The 9688-nt window shown below is 44.8% G+C and overlaps 1 long non-coding RNA gene across 1 annotated transcript; it reads right to left on the reverse strand.

Moving 5' to 3' along the window:
• Positions 1-6032: 6032 nt before the first annotated feature.
• LOC124687264 lies at positions 6033-8016 on the reverse strand. Its single transcript, XR_006998167.1, has 3 exons — positions 7207-8016; positions 7024-7089; positions 6033-6674 (listed from the first exon to the last, which is right to left on the reverse strand). It is a non-coding gene; the product is annotated as an uncharacterized LOC124687264 (long non-coding RNA).
• Positions 8017-9688: the final 1672 nt, after the last annotated feature.

The following is a 9688-nucleotide window of genomic DNA, read 5'->3' on the forward strand; positions in this document are numbered from 1 at the left end:
CTGCGAGATGCTGGGGCGAGATGTTGTTGCTTCTCTACATTTTTTTGCAGGATTAAACAGTACAGGCAAGTTCAAAACAAAAGTACACGCAAAGAACTAGTCGGCTGTAGGACTAGAGCGCTTGCGGCACCGCGGCCGTTGAGGTCCGTTCCTCCTGCCGTAGCTATAAGAGCAGGTCTAACAGACCCCTTAAAAGCCCCAACCCTGTAAAATAACCGCCAATATACGGGGTAGAGCTCTACCCGGCCGTCTAGCAGACCCCGTAAATCAGCCCCCGGTATCGAATTTTTACAGTTTTGGCTACGGGCGGCTCCTCGCCCCTTACAAGTACAGGGTGGGAGGGTGAATACGTGGCGAACCCCTCACCTTGGCGGGCTGAAATTTCAGCTCGCAACCGCTTCGCGCACCGTAGCGGGCGGCGGCCATGGCGGGCGTCCGGAGCGGGAGCGGGCGCGGCCGGCGTGGGGACGGCCGGAGCGGGCGCGGCCGGAGCGGGCACGGCCGGGCCGGCGGCGGCCGGGGCAGGAGCGGGCGTAGCCGGTGCGGACGCGGCCGTGGGGGTGGGGGGCGGCCGGGGCGGGAGCAGGCGCGGCCAGCCGTGGCCGCGCGCGGCCGGGGCGGGAGCGGGCGCGGCCGGCCTTGGAGGATGGGGGGCGGCCGGGGCGGAGCCGGAGCGGGCGGCGGCCGACGGCCGGAGCAGAGCGCGGGCGGGGGACGGCGGGCGGCCGGGGCGGAGCAGGGCCGGCGGCGGAGCAGGGCCGGCGGCGGGGTGCCGGGGCAGGGCAGGGGCGGCCGGGGCAGGGGCTGAGCAGGGCGGCCGGGGCAGTTTTGAAGAGCTGTGCCTGTGATGCACGCACGAGGTCTGGGAAGAAAGAGAGAAGGAAGAAGAGAAGAAAAAAAAATGGCATATTCTGGGAATATTCTTCTTTACAGTTTAGACATACGGGGTCTGCTAGCTCGTCCGAGTTTTCGGCCGGCGAAAAATGAATACAGGGCCCTGTACTCGCGTTTTAAGGGGCGAAAAAATACGGGGCCTGTTAGACATGCTCTAAGGAAGTAGAGCATTGGTATGCGTACGACAAATCCTATACGATTTGTATATAGCGTTCTTATGGACCTTAGATTACCAGGCCAAATCAAACCAGTGCAGTGCACAAAGCTGGTGTTGATGTACTGCACTAACGATGATTTTTCTCTAAATGATCTAGCGATTAGACTATGGATAACAAGGAAGTAAGGACAGATCGCATATGTGTAGTGGTTAATAGGGGTAGCTGATCTTTGAGGCATTTGCTTTCTTTTCTTGTCCAACGAAGAGAATTTGAGGCATCCTTTGCTCAACTCCTGCCCAGCTTGGTGCTATATCTGAAAAAAATTGTTTCTTGCGCTGGCAGTATAGGCAAGTTCAGAAGAAAAGTGCAACCGCACAGTGGCAGGAAGTGCAAGTAGATGTTTTCAGTTTTTGAGAGGGTACTGATTCAGGGGATTAAGTATTTTCACTCAAGAAGTACACACTTCATGTTTCTGGAAATATATACACTAATGACAACTCTGGATGATTATCACCCGTATGCTGCTTGTCCTGAAATTGTTTGCTCGTATGTGGAGCACTCAGCTTCTTTCGTGCTCCGTTGGTTTCTCCCTCATTTATTCTGTCAAGCAAAGGAAATCACGTGCACGTACAACAAATATGACTGCATGGGTCAATCATTGGGCAAACTAAATCCAGTTAGCCATAGGTAAGTACTAGCTAGGGCTGTCAGCAACAACATAATTGGATCAGAATAAGGGATAAAAAGTAAATTCGCTCGAAAACTAGGCTTTGCACAATACATATTCTGATCCAATTCATTTCTAAAACTAGGCTTTGCATTGTTGTATGTGCATAACAAATCAACGAAATTAAGCGTACCTACTGTGTTAAAACTTAAAATTCATAGAACAAACTACAACCTTTTAGTCCCAAGCAAGCGAGCAATACACATAGTAAAATTTCTAAAACTAGGCTTTGCACTGTTGTATGTGCATAACAAATCAACGAAATTAAGCGTACCTACTGCTTTCAAATTTACACTGTCGATTGCAAGGGTATGAACAACTTGATGACAAGCTCTAGGGCGCTTTGATGCCTCCTACTGCCGGTGCACGGGTTCAGCCGTAGCCATGTTTCCCGTCCAATTCCCCTTCTGCATTTCTTTGTTGTCTGTTAATTAGTTTGTACGTGCAGTTCACTTATTTTTGTGTGGAACGCGCAGCACAACTAGTTTTAATAGGAAGTACAAACTACGTTGGGAAGTACAAGTTTGTTTTTATTGAAAAAAAGAGTTCACGGTTTGCTTTGGCCTTCGGCAGTTCACGTTTTCTAAGCCAGCCAAAAAAGTGTCAATATCGTAGGATCCCGCATTTAGCGCAATACATATATGAGTAAAAAAAAATTTTTGTAAGTTCCTAAAAACTCGGCCATCAATTTTAGTGTTGAAAACTGAAAAATGCGAACGTTGTTTGGTGCCGTCTAATCGAATGGAAGTACAAAACCCTGAAAAATGTACAAACACAAGATCAATTAAATAATTCTCAAAAGTTCGGATCTTTGCTTTGCGGAAATTCACATGGATAAAATTAAAACATTTGTCCGAAAGTACACACAAAAAAGTTTACTATAAGTAAACGATTAAATGTGTGAAGTACAATTAGCAAACGATAAAAATATTGAATGGAAACACTTCGTAATTGTGTTGAAGTACATTGAATCCATTTAAGAAAGTCTAGAAAAAATAAACTTTTTTGTCAAGAAGTCCAAATGGTCGCGTTAGAAATTGTACATTGTTGGGACGGGGAGTAAAGAAAATAAAATATATTTATGCCGAGAAGTACACATATTAGTGATATAAGTATAAATAGGTAATACAAGAAAGTACAATTAATAATTCCAGTAAGTACACATGGTTACTTTATAAGCTTCAAGAAGTACCCAAATTCATTCAAACACTTGAGGCCGAGAAGTACAACCATTTGGCGCGAGAAGTTCACCCACTTAATATTGGAACTACAAGAAAACCGACTAAAAAGCAATGTACAAAAATAAAAATAATCTTGTCATCCGTGAAGATTCATATGTCTTTTATCCATTTAAAGTATATGGATTTAGAGCATATAGATCAATCTATTTCTAAGAATCAAATGTGTTTGTTTTTTTATGTTATTTTGTGAAGGAATGAAAACAATTCTATATGAGTAGGTTGGGAATTATGCCTAGATCCCACGCAAATGGAAATATCATTGATAAGACCTCCTCAATTGTAAGTTGAAATACTTGACGCTGAGAAGTAAAACCATTTGACACGAGCAGTACACCCTCTTAATCTAAGAAGTACAAGATAACCAACTAAAAACAAAATTTAGAAAATATAATCATCCGCTGGAAGTACAAACAGTGATTCCAGAAGTACAAGCGGTAATTATAGGAAGTACAAACAACAACTATGGCAAGTACAAAGTGTTCAAATAAAATTATTTCGGTTTTGTGAAACCACGCCAAGAAGTACAATCGCGTTGCCTGAGAAGTTCAAGCTCATGTCGAGGTAAGTTCAATGATCTGTTTTTGCTGGGCGAAAATCTATAGTGAAAATAAAATGTAGAAAAAATCCTATCATCTACGGGGGAGTTCAAATACTTGACGTTGGGAAGTACAACCATTCGACACGAGCAATACACCCACTTAATAAAGGAAGTACAAGAAACCCGCCAAAGTCCAAATGTAGGAAAAAAACAAAATAATCCCATCATCTGCAAAGAAGTACGAGCAGTGCTTCCGAGAAGTACATGCGGAGACAACACGAAGTACAAGCGGTAATTACATCAAGAAAATACCCCCACATAAGTTCACATAGCAACATTGTGAAGTTCAAATATTAGGATCCAGGAAGTACATAATCTCTTAAATAGAATATAGGGACAATCTAAAATTATCATTTCGAAGCACACATGCTAGTTTTTATAAAACACACTAGTATCAAAACATTTCCAGGAAGTACAACCATGAAGGCCAGGAAGTACAAGGACATGTCGCGGGAAGTTCAGATGTGCGTGGTTGTGCTGAGCATTTTGTGTGGCCATGGACCTCAAACGGACACCGTATGAGAAACTTATAGTCATTTTACTGAACACTTTCGTCAAACAAACGCGAGAAGTACAACCGCATTTCCCTAGAAGTGCAAGTTCGTGTCGAGGGAAGTTCAATGCTCTGTTTTTACGGGGCGGAAATCTATTGTTCAAATCTCATCGATTTGATCACCAACCACTTTAATTATTATCACCAAAAGCTTTATATGGTAGAGTACATGTCTAATTTCATTACCTACAACATTTTACAACAAATAAATGAATCTAATCTATCAAATTCAAATCATTATCCCACAAAATATACCGGAAACATGATTTTAAAACTTCTAAAATTACTTTCAAGTCGTTCGTAGTTGGAAAAAATGGTAGATGCGAAAATATGCGCCATTTTGAGACCTTTCCAACCGTATATCATTTCATTGTTTAACTATACCGCATGAAAATCGCGGGGAAAATCATTCGGTGCCCGTCACCTAAAACGGGCGGACAGTAATTTGAGTTATTCTACTAAACTGTAAGGAATTAGAGAAAAAAATTTGAATAAGAAAGTTGCGCCTAGTTCATAGCTTTCCAACGCCATATCATTTGCATCATTCCGACAAACGGTTGAAACAAATCATCCAAATTACTTTCCGCCCGTTTTGAAGTACGTCCGAATTTCGGTATTTTCAAAATGATTCAAAAACTGTGAGGATTTTGAAAAAACGTAAAACATGAAAAGGTTGCGCAATTTCATTATCTATCCAACGGTATATCATTTGAACAGTTTCGATAAGCGATTCGAAAATCAAACTAAAAGTTCGTTTTCTGGCTATATAGAAGTATTTTGGTATTTTTAAAATTAAATTTAAACCGTGCATAATCTGCGAAAATTGTGAACACGAAAAAGTTGCGGTTTTTCATTATCTATCCAACGGTATATCATTTGCATAGTTCCGACAAATGGTTGGGAAACACGAAGTAGAATCAGTAGCTCTGAAGAAAATGGGAAGTTCAGGTATGTTCGACAGAAAGGTAAACCATGTTCTCCGGTAAGTTCAACATTGTGTCCAGGGAAGTTCAAGTCGGTGCTCAGAATATTATTCTGTAACCGGTTGCAGAATAGTGCTGGTATATATATATATATATATCGACGCGGATTTTCTACCATGGTGGCTAGCTACGCATGATGTTGTGGCCATCTGATCCTGCTCAGTGATTCGTGCACTTTAACGTCCGTTAGCCATGTTCCGTTACTCACCTACAAAGCAAAACCATCAGCCTTGTACTATCGACAAAGCACAGTACTCCATCAGTTCTCATCTTTTGTGTGCGACCATGGAAGTTTATAACTGTTGCTTATACTACTTGTCAGGGCGGGACCATTTCCATGAGTACTTCTCTCCCTCCGCGGCGTGCAGAATAATTGTACAGAGTACTTATTATTTAAAAAATAAAACGCGGTGTTTAAAAAAAAACAAAAAAAACGCGGAAATCACTTGAACAAACCCGAAGGATAGTGTGCCTCATAGATTTTAGAATCATCATCACATAAAAAAAGGACAAAAAGATTGTCGTCATACATTGAGCACTGGACCAGGAAAGTAATCTGCATAATTCAAATAGGAAGAAGAACATCCACCCTGAAGAAATGGAGATGCAAACATTTATTTCTTCATAGAATCGGGTCTACCATTGACCACAGTCTCCAAAATGGTCACGAACACAATCCCGACCACATTCCAAATGTTCAAAACTTTTTCGAGAATACCCAAATCATCAAAACTCGTAAACTGAAGACCACAAAATAATCACTAATCTTACTTAATAGAATGGCTTTCGCGGGCAGTAGACAAAGTGAGATGGAGCATAGCTAATCTTTGTCTGCAACAAATTAGATAAAATTCAGAGAAAAATCTAGCTTACCAATTGCTCACAAAGCAAAGCTAGAACGGCTCAGATGGTTTGATGCAGTAGGACTTGGCATATCACTATAGCAACAAGAAATGGAGCTGTGGACAGAGTGGGATTTCAGTTCAAATGGTTGCACTGCAAGCTGCTAATTGTGGGAGAGATTACAACAACAAAATTGGGGAAAAGAAAACGTTGGCTCAGTTTGATCAGCATCAGGTCAAAAAACTGACCAAAGCTACTCCAGGATTCAGAAAATGAAAGAGATGCATTAAATTATAATTTTTCCTAAATATCAACCGTGACCTGTGTCCCGCAAAATCCAGCAGGAGCCCGTCCACCGCGCGCAAACACCATCTCTCGAGCTCCTTGAGCCGCACCTGCACCTCCATACCCAAATCATGGCGGCGTCGCGCGCCTAGGCCGGCCTTCGGCCCTTCCTCTACCACCGGTAGGCGCTGCCTGTGTCCACCGTGACACTGCATCCGGCGACGCCCCGGCGACCTTCCGCACATGTCCCGTCGCAAAATCGCAAGGTTGACGCCTCACATGTCACATCTCCCTCCGGCGACCAGCATCCCTTATCGCCGCCGCGTGCTTGTTGAGTGCGGCCGCACCCAGCCTCCAGCATGGCGCTGTGGTGGATTCACGGACTCGACAGTCTAGTAACAAAGATCAGAGACAAAAGAAAAGTGCATATCAGAATTAATGAGCTAGAGAGAGAGAAAATCCAAGCAGAGCAGAGAGAATTCAAGATTCAGACTACAGGAAACATGCAGGGGATTTTAGGGAGGAAAAGAAAGGGAGATGTGAGGAGGATGCCCTGCGCGAGGTAGCCGGCAGCCCACCACTGCGCGTGCGGCTCTCCTCCATCTCGAGGTCGGGTGAGGCAACGGAAATATATCGAAAAAATTGCGCTCGGGCTGGCTAGCGAAGTGGAGTTCACCACCGTCAGAGAAACAAATCCAAGAGATCCAAGAATCAGGATTAGTATAGCGCATTACTCCTCACCTGCCCTTCCTCCGGAAATGGGATGCTTCAGGCAGTCGACAAGGATGAAAAGCTCCTCTGCCGCCCCTGCAGCCACCACAAACTCATCAAGAAACACATCTCAGGGGCTGGGGGAAGAAACACAGTTTGAAAATTGAAATTTATTGAGCAACAACAGAACAAGAAACAAAAAGATGAACTCACTTCCTCCAAACAATTGCTAGAGGAAGGGGATGCAGCGCCGGCAGCAACTATCCCTCGCCTAAAAATTCCCGATCCCCAAGTGGAACAAGACAACAAGATACCAAATCCATGGCGTGTCCGAAAAAATAATAAGAAAAGGAGCAGTTGAGCCGCTGCTAGACTCCTCCATCCTCGCTGCTCAGTCACAGCACGCCGCCGACGGAGCAGGCATCCTCCCACCTCGCTGCACACCACGGAGGGGAGCATGGATTTTGAGTATCAATTACATCCTAAAATTTCCATCGTCAACCAAGTTTACAAATTTCTGCAGCATGTGAATCAAGAAAACAAACTGAAAAAGATCTAGAAAAACAACGGAATCTGGGGCAGAACCGCCTAGGTAGACCACGGCTACACGCGCGACCATGGCCACCAAGCTCTTCGCATCGCACTGGCTCGATGCGGCGTTGGGGTTCGGGGCACGACGACCAGGTCGAGCCCGGGATCCGTGCCATCCGTGAGCTCGGGATCCTGCAACCCCACGTACACCAGCTGGCTCGCAGGGGAGAAAGTGAACTGGATGGGGCTCGGGGACGGAAGGGCCTGGTCGGCGCGCGTGGAGGAAGGGGACGGCCGGTGGCGCGCGGTTGGAGGCGGGATTCATGGCAGGAGCCATGGCGAGTCTCCGCATCTCCACATCACGGTCGTCCTCCGATCTGCTCCACGTTCATCCACACGCGGACGGGGGGGGGGGCGTGTCAGGGAGGTGAGCGGAACTTGGAGGGGGACGGGGCCGCGCCGGCAAGGAGAATCTGCTTTGGAGCCTTGCTCGACTCTCAGCGAGGAGGTTGGATGGGAGGAGGAGAGGAGCGGGCACGGTGGTGGAGCATGCCGTGGTCGGGAGCACCGAGAAGTGGGTTTCTTTTCTCCTTTCCTTCGGCACCTACCTGTCGGACTGCGGTGCGGCGTGGGTTTGGTCGCCTGAAGAGTGAAGAGAGAGAGAAAAGTGCCTAACGGCCGTTAAGTCGATGTGCGGTGGTGAATGCTCTATAGAGCGAACCAATGGTTAGATGCATGTGCATAGCTACCCACCTAGGTAGCTGGCTATTTTCCATATATATATATATATATATATATATATATATATATATATATATATATATATATATATATATATATATATATATATATATATATATATATATATATATATATATAAACCTCCGCAAAATACAGTCTACAAAGTTATTTGCCTTGGTGCAAAACACCTCGCAAACCAATAAAGATACAAACATCGGCCAACAAAAAGCTCGGGGGCTTGATGAAAGAAAAAACGTATAAGTTGTTTTACAATATACATAGTGCTTACAATAGACACTATCAAGAAAAATTCGACAAGAAAAAGGAAACTTTCAGTCATCACCTATTAGGTCGTCTATGTTTACTCTCTCATTGTCAGCAGTACCACTCCTATGCTCAGCATAACTACCCTTCACGAAGAATTCAACATCCAGTCGAAGTAATTCATCCATCATTTCCTCGACTACAGGGGTCAGAGCATCGCTGATTTTATCGATATTCCTTCTCCTCCTCGTCAGTTTGACTTGACACTTTTCGACAATTGTGGTCATATCTAACTTCGGATAGCAGACCTGCAACATGATCATGGCAAACCTTGCACCAGCAGTCAATTGGGCCTTCACAAACTCGTGGATTCGAGGAGCATCCCGAAATTTGTTCATTAAGTCAGGAAGAGTCTTCAGCGGGGAGTTGCGAGGAAACATGGTATTGTAAACCAGGGCTAGCGTCTTTATGCAAAAATCAAGAAAATCACGGACCTGACTTGCACGGTCTTGGAATCTGACAATTTTGTCGGGTACGATCAGGCGTAGCCCAAAAATTTGATCCATGTTCCAGAGCAAGTTTGATGAGCACATTTGACCTGGCTTCAACTCGTTGGTCTTCAGCGGTAGCATCCAGAAAAGAACCTATTCAGCGGAAGTATCAGTGAGAAATGGAAAGCAAGGAAAATAAAGTAGACAAGTTCAAATAAACGAAGCATACCTGCCATATCCAGGCTAGCGCCAGTCATCAATTGAAGCATATAATCTTCTCGCGAAGTAGCTCGTATAGCTTCAGTAACCGCAGCCTCCTTTAAAGCTAAGCCTTCCTGGGCCTGTTGAAGAGCAATTTTCTCCCTCTCCGACGATTTTCGCGATTGTTCCATTACCACGAGTGTTTGTTTCTTCATTGACTGGAGTTGATGTCGAAGTTCATTCAAATTTTGTACCGGATCAGTGATACGCGTGAAGCACACGTCCGTTGGGAACCCCAAGAGGAAGGTGTGATGCGTACAACAGCAAGTTTTCCCTCAGTAAGAAACCAAGGTTATCGAACCAGTAGGTGTCAAGGATCACGTGAAGGTTGTTGGTGACGGAGTGTAGTGCGGCGCAACACCAGGGATTCCGGCGCCAACGTGGAACCTGCACAACAAAGTACTTTG

This window comes from Lolium rigidum, chromosome 2 (genome assembly GCF_022539505.1).
Source record: "Lolium rigidum isolate FL_2022 chromosome 2, APGP_CSIRO_Lrig_0.1, whole genome shotgun sequence".
Lineage (NCBI taxonomy): Eukaryota > Viridiplantae > Streptophyta > Magnoliopsida > Poales > Poaceae > Lolium > Lolium rigidum.